A 14,326-nucleotide genomic window follows, 5' to 3' on the forward strand; every position below is an offset into this window, starting at 1 on the left:
AGTGGGAGGTAAGCAGATTGGATAGGTGCCAGGACATGAAGGGATTTGAAAACAAGAGAGAAGATCTTAAAATCGATCTGTTCAGTAATTGGTAGCCAGTGGAGCCTAGCAAGGACTCGTGTGATGGGGCTGTGGAGTTTTTTTTTTTTGCAGATGAGTATCCGGTCATCGGAGTTTTGAATTAATTGAATTTTGTGTATTGTGGAGCTGGGGAGACCAGCAAGGAGTGCATTGGAATAGTCCAGCCAAGAAATGCCGAAGGTGTGGATGAGGGTTTCAGCTGCATCGGTTATGAGGTACGGATGGAGGCGGGCAATGTGCCGAGGTGGAAATAAACGGTGTTGGGTCAGGGAACGGATATGGGTTAAAAAGGAAAGCTGGGGATCGAACCTGACTCATAAGTTGCGCACAGATTCAGAGAGCCCGAGAAGCTTGACTTCAGATCCGCAGGAGAGAAGACATTGACGGGAGCCATTGAGTTTGGCTTCTGCATTGCCAACGTTCAGCTGCAGGAACTTTGCGCTCATCCAGGCCTTGATGTCCGTCAAACAAGCTGACAGTCCATGAGCAGACTGGGAGTCGCAACTGGAGGAGATGTAGATTTGGGTGTCATCTGCATACACGTAGAAGCTAACCCCGCGTTTGCGGATGACATCGCCGAGAGGGAGCATGTAGATGAGGAAAAGAAGGGGGCCAAGGATGAAGCCTTGGGATGCTTCGCATGTGACCAGGCGGGGACGGGAGGAAAAAACATTTGCCGAAATGTATCATTGGCAGTTTCTTAAGTAGGACTCAAACCATGCGAGAGTGCGGTCCCACTAAGGTGGATGGAGGAGGAGAGGGGAGGAGGAGGAGGATAGCCTGATCGAACGCGGCGGAGAGGTCCAGGAGAACGAGGCGGCAGAGGGAGCCCTGGTCGCAGAGAGAGAGAACGTCATTTGTTACTTTGACGAGCACTGTCCCTGTGCTGTGAGCAGGGCGAAAACCGGCCTGGAGGGGGTTCAAGTAAGGAGCTGATTTGCAACGACACAATCCAAAGTTTTGGCCAGGAAGGGCAGGTTTGAGATGGGTCCGAAGTTTATGAGGTTGGAGGGATCAAGAGTAAGTTTTTTTTTTAAAATGAGAGGAGTGATGACAACGCTTTTAAGGGGGAATGGAACAGAGACTGAGGAGAGGGACTGGTTGATTTTGTCAGCCAGCAGTGGGCAGAGGAGGGGGAGTTTGGTGACCAAAAGCTGGATGGGGTGGTGTGTGGGGGGGGGGGGGGGGGTCGAGGCAGCGGGTGGTGGGCTTCATCTGGGGGAAAGGGAGGAGGGAGAGATGGGGTCAAAGGAATGTAGGGTGGGGGCCGTGGTAGGAGAGGGCAATGAAGGAGGCGTGGGGTGGGGTGGGGGGGTGGAGGAGGAGGAGGAGGAGGCAGCCAGGTGGATGGTATCTCTCTGAGAGATAAGGAAATCCAGGGCCGCATGGGTGCGAACATTACAGACCGCAGTTGAGCAGATTTGCCATTATAATAGCACTGCGATCAAGATTAAAGATTCCTTCACCAGGCACAGCTCCCAGCCACTCAGACAAGGCGGTCACGGGTCTGAGCTGGGCCGAGTCACTGATCCCAGCAGTCAGAGCAACAACTGCCTCAACTCCCTTTGGCTAAGTCGGCAGAAATTGGATCCGAAACTGCAATGAGCAATCCCTCCGAGCGAGTAACACCCACACCTGCACCAACAATCCCTCAGCCATCAAGTTGGTGGCAAACACCCCATTTGCAACGCCAGCGCTCATCCTATCAAAACACCGAGCGAGTGACATCCTGTAGTCCCACACGTTGAGTGAGTGACATACTGTAGTCACACACACACACACACACACCTCCAACACCAAGAAAATTACATTTGTATCGCGGCTTTCCCGTCGGGAGGACGCCCCAAGACGCTGGACAGTCGGTATTTCGGACCCGAGCTGGGGGTCGGGATTGGGGAGGGTGGAGGGCAGTGGGGGGGAAGCAGGGTGATCGAAGATGGGTCTTGAAGGAGGCAAGGGAGGGGGCAAGGCTGAGGGACTGCGAGATGGAGTTCCAGAGGGTGGGGGCAGAGTGGCAGAAGGCAAGTGACATACTGAGCAAGTGACATACTGTCTCTCACACACACACACACAGAGCGAGTGACATACTGTAGTCACACACACACACTGAGCGAGTGACATACTGTAGTCACACACACACTGAGCGAGTGACATACTGTAGTCACACACACACTGAGCGAGTGACATACCGTAATCACACACACACTGAGTGAGTGACATACTGTAGTCACACACTGAGTGAGTGACATACTGTAGTCACACACACACACTGAGCGAGTGACATACTGTAGTCACACACACACTGAGTGAGTGACATACCGTAATCACACACACACTGAGTGAGTGACATACTGTAGTCACACACTGAGTGAGTGACATACTGCAGTCACACACACACTGAGCGAGTGACATACTGTAGTCACACACTGAGTGAGTGACATACTGTAGTCACACACACACACTGAGCGAGTGACATACTGTAGTCACACACACACTGAGTGAGTGACATACCGTAATCACACACACTGAGTGAGTGACATACTGTAGTCACACACTGAGTGAGTGACATACTGCAGTCACACACACACTGAGCGAGTGACATACTGTAGTCACACACTGAGTGAGTGACATACTGTAGTCACACACTGAGTGAGTGACATACTGTAGTCACACACTGAGTGAGTGACATACTGCAGTCACACACACACTGAGCGAGTGACATACTGTAGTCACACACTGAGTGAGTGATATACTGTAGTCACACACTGAGTGAGTGATATACTGTAGTCACACACTGAGTGAGTGACATACTGTAGTCACACACACACACTGAGCGAGTGACATACTGTAATCACACACAGAGGGAGTGACATACTGTAGTCACACACACACTGAGCGAGTGACATACTGTAGTTACACACACACTGAGCGAGTGACATACTGTAGTCACACACACACTGAGCGAGTGACATACTGCAGTCACACACACACTGAGCGAGTGACATACTGTAGTCACACACACACACTGAAGCCGCCTTTCACTTCAATAGGCTTCCCAAGGCGCTGGACCATGCAGGATTTGCACCTGAGTTGGGGGCCGAGGGTTGTGGGCAACAAGGGTGGAAAAGAGGGCTGAAGGAGGACAGTCTTGAGATGGATCTTGAAGAAGGTGTGCAGCAAAGGGGAGTCCCAGAGAGTTGGGGCAGATACCCGACGGCTGACGGTGGGGTAGAGGACATGAAACAGGCTGTGGCCTGCTGAGCAGAGGTTGGTAGAATCTGAGGAGGTCGCAGAGGTAGGGGTGGGGTCAAAACCATGGAGGGAGTTAAAGGTTAGGACGAGGATCTTAAACTCAATCCTCTGGGACATGATGAGCCAGTGGAGCCAAGCAAGCATGGAGGCAATAAGCTCGTAGAGCCTAGTGTGGAAGAGAATACGAGCTGTAGAGCTCTGGATGGCCCGCGGCTTGTGGAGGGAAGAGGCGGGTAGTCCTGTGAGCAGAGTTGGTGTCATGGATGTCATAAAAGCTTGAACAAGGCTCTCTGGAATCCGAGAAAGGTAGTGGCAGAGCCGAGCAATGTTACAGAGGCGCGGGAAACTGAGCGGATCAGGGAACAAACATGAGGCTTAAAGGACAGTTGAATGTCAAACAAGACATGAGTTTCCACACAATCCCCACAATGGGATTCAAGTAGTTTGATGCACTCTGTGCTTGTAGTGGGAGGTGCTGACAGGAGCCTAGCAGGAAAGCCTGTGTCTTGTCAACATTCATCTGGAGAAAGTTAGAGGGCTTGATGTCTGACAGCCAGTGGTTCTGGACTAGAGGCAGAGTGCAGGCAGATTAAGAGTCGGGTGTCACATTGCTAGTCACCCACACACTGAGCCACATTTCTGCAGCTACCATTTTTTCAACGTGAGCCACATTAACGATAATCCTTCCACTTGATATGGAGCTTTATCAAGTCGTTGAAGTATTTTGTGGGTGAAACACGGGGAGGCAGTTGCACGTAACAATATTCCAGAAACAACCATGAAATGAATGACCAATTTTATTTGTTCGGTGGAGGGGGGCGGGGGGGGGGGGGTGGCCAGGACACATCTAACAAATAAAAGGTCAGGCAGCATCGATGGTGAAAGGAAAGTGAGTCAATTTGATTCACTTTCCTTTCTCCATAGATGCTGCCTGACCGGCTGAGCGTTCCCGGCGACTTCAGTTTTTGTTTCAGATTTCCAGCATCTGCAGTATTTTGCGTTTTGTCTAATTAAATAGATTTCTATTAGAAAATAATATCTTGGGATACAATATACAGTTTGGGACATGATATGTCAAGCGACGGCTAGGATGGTGGAAATTGAGCTGGATGGACCTTGGCCTTCTTTTGCCAAGCAAATTCTTATGACACCAGGAGAACTCCCTTCTCTTTTCGAACAGCACCATGGGATCTTTAACGCCCACACAGGTAGAGGGAGAACAGGCAGACAGGACCTCGGTTTAATGTCTCATCTGAAGGACATTTAGTGTGGATGCATTTTTGACTGAAAGTATCATAGCCAAGCTCCGATCCTGTCCACTTTGTATGTCCACGCACACCTAACTTCCGGGAGAGGCCAGTGAATAGATGTCAGGAGCAAACTCTGGCTGAGTTTCCTCTCCCAAGTCCCTGGGGTTCAGGCCACTCATGTCAGCTCTACCGAACACAGCTCATGAATGTGCACTAACAGCAATTTTCTGTGGAGAGGTAGAGCAAGCCCTCGATGTGACTGGACTACCAGCAACTGCTGGGCCACCTCTGTCTGAATCTCAGATAAACATGAGTCAGAGAAAGATTATGACCTGCAATCACCACCGTGAGATGCTAAGTTACATCCTGTGCAACGCACATCAATTATACATCATACATTTGAGTTACACACCCTGTGTGTCAGGTAAACACTGTCTGTTTATATACACACATGTCACTGTTTGGGGCACCCAGGCTCTATCCGCAGTGTAAAGGAGAGCAGCGAGATTTGAGGAATGAGCAACAATTAAACAAGGCGATTGCTAATTCAGTTGTGAAGAGATACCTCTCAGAGGGAACCTCGTCGAAGTATGTAAGATTTTAAACGTCGGAACCGGCGGTCTTCAGTCCGGTTCCCGAGCCAAGCAACACTGCTGAGCATGGCACTGCAGATGACAGCCTGGCTCATCGGCAGGACTTGGAAGGGCAGACCAGTCACTGGAGGCAGGGAATCCTCCCACTCAGCTCCTGAGAGCCAAAGCCCTAGTGGGTAGGGTGGTCCTGGGTGGACACGTAGCAGGAAAGCTTGCCAGGGCTCTCTCTCAATGGCCAAGCCGTGTTAGTTGGTCAGACTCCAGCAGTTACTCCAACGCACGCTCTGGGGTCCCCAAGCCTTGGCTCTCGCCAACCTGCACCTAATACTTTCCCGAAAGAGATGGCACCAGGATGTGGACGTATGGTTTGGGTCCCTCCTAACCAGGGACGACGGTGGATTTCTGTACGTCTTTTCAGAAGAAGAGTGCATACAGGTTCAGGGGTTACAAATGGCAATTTCAGGAGAAAGGAAGACATATTTCTGGACAGTTACGTCAGTTACATACTATGGGTGGGGGGGTGGGGGGGGGGAAGAGAGTCAGTTACACATTGTGGGGGAAAGAGAGTCAGTTATACATTGTGGGGGAAAGAGAGTCAGTTATACATTGTGGGGGAAAGAGAGTCAGTTATACATTGTGGGGGAAAGAGAGTCAGTTATACATTGTGGGGGAAAGAGAGTCAGTTATACATTGTGGGGAAAGAGAGTCAGTTATACATTGTGGGGGAAAGAGAGTCAGTTATACATTGTGGGGGGAAGAGAGTCAGTGGGGACGATGAGAGGCAGTTACACACTGTGCGGTGGGGAAGAGAGTCAGTTACACACCGAGGGGGGGGTCAGTTACACGCCGAGGGGGGGGTCAGTTACACGCCGAGGGGGGGGTCAGTTACACGCTGAGAGGGGGGTCAGTTTACACGCTGGAGAGGGGGGTCAGTTACACACTGAGGGGGGGTCAGTTACACGCTGAGGGGGGGGTCAGTTACACGCCGAGGGGGGGGTCAGTTACACGCTGAGGGGGGGGTCAGTTACACACTGAGGGGGGGGGTCAGTTACACACTGAGGGAGGGGTCAGTTACACACTGAGGGGGGGTCAGTTACACATGAGGGGGGGTCAGTTACACGCTGAGGGGCGGGTCAGTTACACGCTGAGAGGGGGGGTCAGTTACACGCTGAGAGGGGGGTCAGTTACACACTGAGAGGGGGGTCAGTTACACGCTGAGGGGGGGGTCAGTTACACACTGAGGGGGGGGGTCAGTTACACGCTGAGAGGGGGGTCAGTTACACACTGAGAGGGGGGTCAGTTACACACTGAGAGGGGGTCAGTTACACGCTGAGGGGGGGGTCAGTTACACGCTGAGGGGGGGGTCAGTTACACACTGAGGGGGGGGGTCAGTTACACGCTGAGGGGGGGTCAGTTAGACGCTGAGGGGGGGGTCAGTTACATGCTGAGGGGGGGTCAGTTACACGCTGAGGGGGGGTCAGTTACATGCTGGGGGGGGCAGCAGCTGAGGGGGGTCAGTTACACACTGAGGGGGGGGTCAGTTACATGCTGAGGGGGGTCAGTTACATGCCTTGAGGGGGGGTCAGTTACACAATGAGGGGGGGGGTCAGTTACACACTGAGGGGGGGGTCAGTTACACACTGAGGGGGGGTCAGTTACACACCTGAGGGGGGGGGTCAGTTACACACTGAGGGGGGGGGTCAGTTACACACTGAGGGGGGGTCAGTTACACACTGAGGGGGGGGTCAGTTACACGCTGAGGGGGGGGTCAGTTACACGCTGAGGGGGGGTCAGTTACACACTGAGGGGGGGTCAGTTACACGCTGAAGGTGGGGGGGGGTCAGTTACACACTGAGGTGGGGGTCAGTTACACACTGAGGTGGGGGTCAGTTACACACTGAGGTGGGGGGTCAGTTACACACTGAGGTGGGGGGTCAGTTACACACTGGAGGGGGGGGGGTCAGTTACACACTGAGGGGGGGGTCAGTTACACGCTGAGGGGGGGGTCAGTTACACGCTGAGAGGGGGTCAGTTACACGCTGAGAGGGGGTCAGTTACACGCTGAGGGGGGGTCAGTTAGACGCTGACGGGGGGGGTCAGTTACACGCTGAGAGGGGGGTCAGTTTACACGCTGAGAGGGGGTCAGTTACACGCTGAGGGGGGGGGGGTCAGTTACACACTGATGGGGGGGGGTCAGTTACACGCCTGAGGGGGGGGAGTTACACGTGGGCGTCAGTTACACGCTGAGGGGGGGGGTCAGTTACACACTGAGGGGGGGGGTCAGTTACACACTGAGGGGAGGGTGTCAGTTTACACGCTGAGGGAGGGGGTCAGTTACACGCTGAGGGGGGGTCAGTTACACCTGAGAGGGGGCGTCAGTTACACACTGAGGGGGGGGGTCAGTTACACACTGAGGGGGGGGGTCAGTTACACACTGAGGGGGAGGGGTCCAGTTACACATGAGGGGGGGGGGTCAGTTACACACTGAGGGGGCGGGGTCAGTTACACACTGAGGGGGGGGTCAGTTACACGCTGAGGGGATGGGGTCAGTTTACACGCTGGAGAGGGGGTCAGTTACACTTGAGGGGGGGGGTCAGTTTACACACTGAGGGGGGGGTCAGTTACACTGAGGGGGGGGTCAGTTACCACTGAGGGGGGGGGGGTCAGTTACACACTGGGGGGGGGGTCAGTTACACACTGAGGGAGGGGTCAGTTACACACTGAGAGGGGGGGGTCAGTTACACACTGAGGGGGGGGTCAGTTACACACTGAGGGGGGGGTCAGTTACACGCTGAGGGGGGGGTCAGTTACACACTGAGGGGGGGGTCAGTTACACACTGAGGGGGGGGTCAGTTACACACTGAGGGGGGGGGTCAGTTACACACTGAGGGGGGGTGTCCAGTTACACACTGAGGAGGGGGTCAGTTACACGCTGAGAGGGGGTCCAGTTACACGCTTGAGTGGGGGTCAGTTACCACTGAGGGGGGGGGTCCAGTTACACACTGAGGGGGGGTCAGTTACACACTGAGGGGGGTCAGTTACACGCTGAGGGGGGGTCAGTTACACCTGAGGGGGGGTCAGTTACACACTGAGGGGGGGTTCAGTTACACACTGAGAGGGTTTTATGGGGGGGGTCAGTTACACACTGAGGGGGGGGCTCAGTTACACGCTGTGACACCCGCTCGGGCTGGTGCTGAGGCCGGGGCGGGGCGGCCTGGGCCGCTCCCCGGTGGCTGGCGCTTTACTCACCGGGGGGCTGCGGGCGGCGGGCAGTGCGCGGGCCCGGCGGTTGGGAGCTGGCGGTGAGGGAGCCCGAGAGGAGGAGGCGGCGCTGCCTGCACTGGGCCCGGGGCCGGCGCCGGGGCTGCTCCAAACGGTCGGTGTCACGCGGACAATAACGCGGCCCCGAAGCCTTCCGCCAGCACACCATCCCCGAGCTTCCGGTCCGCCGGGCTCAGCATCCGGGCGCCGGGAAAGGTCCCGCGGTGATTGGTCTCTGAGCGCGGCCTCCTCCGCCAATCACGGCCGCCTCTCCTCCGCCTCCGCCAATCACGGCCGGTTCTCCTCCGCCTCCGCCAATCACGGCCGGCTCTCCTCCGCCAATCACGGCCGCCTCTCCTCCGCCTCCGCCAATCACGCCCGGTTCTCCTTCGCCTCCGCCAATCACGGCCGCCTCTCCTCCGCCAATCACGGCCGCCTCTCCTCCGCCAATCACGGCCGCCTCTCCTCCGCCTCCGCCAATCACCACTCGCTCGCTCTCCCCACTAATCAGTCTCGCTCACTCCCCGCCAATCACAGCTCTCTCGCACTCTCCACCAATCACAGCTCGCTCTCTCTCCACCAATCACAGCTCTCTCTCTCTCCCCACCAATCACAGCTCTCTCTCTCTCCCCACCAATCACAGCTCTCTCTCCGCCCCCCCCCCCGCCAATCACAGGCTCGCTCTCTCCCCACCAATCACAGCTCGCTCTCTCCCCGCCAATCACAGCTCTCTCTCTCTCTCTCCCCGCCAATCACAGCTCGCTCTCTCTCCCCACCAATCACAGCTCTCTCTCTCTCCCCACCAATCACAGCTCTCTCTCCGCCCCCCCCCCCGCCAATCACAGCTCGCTCTCTCCCACCAATCACAGCTCGCTCTCTCCCCGCCAATCACAGCTCTCTCTCTCTCTCTCCCCGCCAATCACAGCTCTCTCTCTCCCCGCCAATCACAGCTCTCTCTCTCTCCCCACCAATCACAGCTCTCTCTCTCTCCCCACCAATCACAGCTCTCTCGCTCTCTCCCCGCCAATCACAACTCGCTCTCTCTCCCCACCAATCACAGCTCGCTCTCTCTCCGCCCCCCCCGCCAATCACAGCTCGCTCTCTCTCCGCCCCCCCCGCCAATCACAGCTCGCTCTCTCCCCGCCAATCACAACTCGCTCTCTCTCCCCACCAATCACAGCTCTCTCGCTCTCTCCCCGCCAATCACAGCTCGCTCTCTCCCCGCCAATCACAGCTCGCTCTCTCTCTCCACCAATCACAGCTCGCTCTCTCCCGCCAATCACAGCTCGCTCTCTCTCCCGCCAATCACAGCTCGCTCTCTCTCCCCGCCAATCACAGCTCTCTCTCTCTCCCCACCAATCACAGCTCTCTCTCCCCCCCCCCCCGCCAATCACAGCTCTCTCGCTCTCCCCGCCAATCAGAGCTCGCTCTCTCTCCCCACCAATCACAGCTCGCTCTCTCTCTCCACCAATCACAGCTCGCTCTCTCTCCCCACCAATCACAGCTTGCTCTCTCTCCCCGCCAATCACAGCTCGCTCTCTCCCCGCCAGTCACAGCTCGCTCTCTCCCCGCCAATCACAGCTCGCTCTCTCTCTCCACCAATCACAGCTCGCTCTCTCCCCGCCAATCACAGCTCGCTCTCTCCCCGCCAATCACAGCTCGCTCTCTCCCCGCCAATCACAGCTCGCTCTCTCTCCCCACCAATCACAGCTCTCTCGCTCTCTCCCCGCCAATCACAGCTCGCTCTCTCTCCCCCCAATCACAGCTCGCTCTCTCCCCACAATCACAGCTCGCTCTCTCTCCCCACCAATCACAGCTCGCTCTCTCTCCCCGCCAATCACAGCTCGCTCTCTCTCCCCACCAATCACAGCTCGCTCTCTCTCCCCGCCAATCACAGCTCGCTCGCTCTCCCCGCCAATCACAGCTCGCTCTCTCCCCACCAATCACAGCTCGCTCTCTCTCTCCCCGCCAATCACAGCTCGCTCTCTCCCCACCAATCACAGCTCGCTCTCTCTCCCCACCAATCACAGCTTGCTCTCTCTCCCCACCAATCACAGCTCTCTCGCTCTCTCCCCGCCAATCACAACTCGCTCTCTCTCCCCACCAATCACAGCTCGCTCTCTCTCCCCACCAATCACAGCTCGCTCTCTCCCCGCCAATCACAGCTCGCTCTCTCTCCCCACCAATCACAGCTCTCTCTCTCTCCCCACCAATCACAGCTCTCTCTCCGCCCCCCCCCCGCCAATCACAGCTCTCTCGCTCTCCCCGCCAATCACAGCTCGCTCTCTCTCCCCACCAATCACAGCTCGCTCTCTCCCCGCCAATCACAGCTCGCTCTCTCTCTCCACCAATCACAGCTCGCTCTCTCTCCCCACCAATCACAGCTCGCTCTCTCTCCCCACCAATCACAGCTTGCTCTCTCTCCCCGCCAATCACAGCTCGCTCTCTCCCCGCCAGTCACAGCTCGCTCTCTCTCTCCACCAATCACAGCTCGCTCTCTCCCCGCCAATCACAGCTCGCTCTCTCCCCGCCAATCACAGCTCGCTCTCTCCCCGCCAATCACAGCTCGCTCTCTCCCCGCCAATCACAGCTCGCTCTCTCCCCGCCAATCACAGCTCGCTCTCTCTCCCCACCAATCACAGCTCTCTCGCTCTCTCCCCGCCAATCACAGCTCGCTCTCTCTCCCCGCCAATCACAGCTCGCTCTCTCTCTCCCCGCCAATCACAGCTCGCTCTCTCCCCACCAATCACAGCTCGCTCTCTCTCCCCACCAATCACAGCTCGCTCTCTCTCCCCACCAATCACAGCTCTCTCGCTCTCTCCCCACCAATCACAGCTCGCTCTCTCTCCCCACCAATCACAGCTCGCTCGCTCTCCCCACCAATCACAGCTCGCTCTCTCTCCCCACCAATCACAGCTCGCTCTCTCTCCCCGCCAATCACAGCTCGCTCTCTCTCCCCACCAATCACAGCTCTCTCTCTCTCCCCACCAATCACAGCTCGCTCTCTCTCCCCACCAATCACAGCTCGCTCTCTCTCCCCACCAATCACAGCTCGCTCTCTCTCCCCGCCAATCACAGCTCGCTCTCTCTCCCCACCAATCACAGCTCTCTCTCTCTCCCCACCAATCACAGCTCGCTCTCTCTCCCCGCCAATCACAGCTCGCTCTCTCTCCCCGCCAATCACAGCTCACTCTCTCTCCCCGCCAATCACAGCTCGCTCTCTCCCCACCAATCACAGCTCGCTCTCTCTCTCCCCACCAATCACAGCTCGCTCTCTCTCCCCACCAATCACAGCTCGCTCTCTCCCCACCAATCACAGCTCTCTCTCTCTCCCCACCAATCACAGCTCGCTCTCTCCCCACCAATCACAGCTCGCTCTCTCCCCGCCAATCACAGGCTGCCGGTGTGGCATGGTCCAGTGTAGTGCAGTGCAGTGGTTGTTGGGCTGCCTCCTCTCGCCTGGTTAGCGAGAGGACCTGGGTTTGATTCCCGCCCCCGGTGCAGGACCAACAAAACCTTAGCAAGTCTCCTTACTCACACACACGTACGTCTCTGTTCATCTGGGAAAAAGTAGGAGCCCTGTTGTTAGTCGATTGGCAATATTGCCCACCTTTCCCCAAAAAATACAACTTGCATTTACAGAGCCCCCCCCCCACGCAGGGTAGTGCCCCAGAGCACTTGACAGTCGCTGAGCACGACACCGAGCCAGGGGAAGAGGGAGGTCACCGTAGAAGAGGAAGTCCTTCAGTCAAAAGATGGCAAAGGAGGGGCCAAGGCAGAGGGATAGCGGAAGAGTGTTCCAGAGTTTCGGGTGTAGTGTCCGAAAGCGCGGCCATCGGCGGTTGAAAGGACAGAGGGCGCAAAGAACGTTCGAGTGGCTGGAGCCAGTCAAGTGAAGGAAGTGGGTAGTGGATTGGGGGGTAAGCGGGTCAGAGAGGTAGGGAGGTGCAGAGGGCGAACGATTTGAAAATGAGTGTGAGGATCTTGAAATCGATCCGTTCAGCAACAGGGAAGCTGACTAGGGCTGATGTGATAATAATAATAATTTGGCCACTCAATCCACTACTGTTCGTTGGACACTGCTGTGAGCAATTGGCTCCCGCATTTCACTCACAGAATATACAGTCGATTCAATTTACAGTATGCAAAATACTGCAGATTCTGGAAATCTGAAACAAAAACATTTCGGGTCATGGACGTTGACTCACTTTCCTTTCTCCATAGAAGCTGCCTGACCTACAGGAGGCCTCCCACTGAGGCCTCTCACAGGAGTCCTCCTCGCTGAGTATAGATAGACAAAATGTCTGTCTGTGTGTCAATCTACATTCCATATTGATCTTTTGGTTGCAAGCGAAGCTGCAATGGTTACAGCTTGTTAAGGAGAGCTTTGGTCCTAATACCGACCCTTGGGGGACACCACTGTATACCTCCCTCCAGTCTGAAAAACAACCGATCACCATTACCCTCTGCTTTTTGTCTCCCAGCCAATTTCGGATCCTTGCTGTTACTGTTCCCTTAATCCATGGGCTTCATAGAATTATAGAATCATAGAGAATAGAAACTCCCTCCTCTTTTAAAACAGGATCTTTAACGTTTGCGTTGAACAGGCAGACGGGACATTGGTTTCGAGTCTCATCCAAAGAACAGCACCTCTGACAATTCAGCGCTCCCTCCACCACCACATTGCACCACAGTCAGACTAACCACAGAAGCTGTTGCTCAAAAGCGGGCAAAAAGATTTACAAAGCAAAAGAAAAGTCAGGGAACCCAACATCTTATCAAATAAACTATTTATTTCCAATTAAGGATAAATCTTTAAATAACTTATGCAAATTAATTTCAAAAGTGAGTCTCATTAATTGATTGGTTTGATATATTAAGATGGCACAGACAGTAAAATACATTGGTGTCCCTCAGGACAGATACACGTAGCCTACAGTAGTGACACGATAACTCCACCAGGAACGAGAGAAGTTTCACAGTTGTACAACACGATGGTGACGGGTTGTCAATCAGAGGACCTGCACTTCACACCCGGAAAGGGGATTCTGGTGGGTTCAGGTGTGTGGGATGGGAAGGGGGATTTGGTTAGACCTGGGTGAAAAACAACACTGCAGAAGGAGTGGATTACACAAGCCGCTTGCAGCTGGAGACAAGCTACAAATTTAAATAACACAAGGACATTCCTCCAACTGTGATGTTGGGCAGCCGCACAGGGAGGGTTTACCAGGCCTCTGTGGTACCTCACTTCGATGACTGAGTGTCACTAACACATTCTAACAGGGAAAATGTGGGTTCACTGGATGGTGATCAAGAGCAGGTAACACGAGCCGATTTGAGCCTCTTTATCCCAGGGGCAGTGAGGCAATCGAGGCCTCAACTGCTGTCCTGCCTGAGATCAACAGCGCAGCTCAGAGCGAGGATCGAACCTGCGACCTTCTTGTCTGTTTGGCTTGGATTGTGCGAGGAAGCGGCTTTGCCAGCTGGGGCCCAGGTGACAAGCTCACCCCTGGGTTTAAGACTGGATGATACAGTGCAAGAAACACAATCAGCTTCAGGAAAAGTGTGGGGAGGTGGGGTAGGGTGGGGATTGTGTCCTGCATTCCCCACGCAGCAGCTGGGTGGATTGTGAGGGGAGGGACGTGTGCTGTACCTTATAAAAAGCTTCAGCAACCCAAAATCCCACTTCATCTTAGCCTTAAAACCACCGTTAATATCAGCATAATTTTGGAAAATCTACAAATTTGCTCTCATTTTTGAAGCTGGTTACCTTGTAAGAATGATGAACAATCGGTTGCCCAATGAAGGCTGAATTTAAGGGTTTTCTGAAATCCTATTTCACCATAAATGCTGACATTTTGGGGGAGGAAGTTTAAGGAGAGGAAGTTT

This window comes from Callorhinchus milii, unplaced genomic scaffold (assembly GCF_018977255.1).
Source record: "Callorhinchus milii isolate IMCB2004 unplaced genomic scaffold, IMCB_Cmil_1.0 Scaffold4, whole genome shotgun sequence".
Lineage (NCBI taxonomy): Eukaryota > Metazoa > Chordata > Chondrichthyes > Chimaeriformes > Callorhinchidae > Callorhinchus > Callorhinchus milii.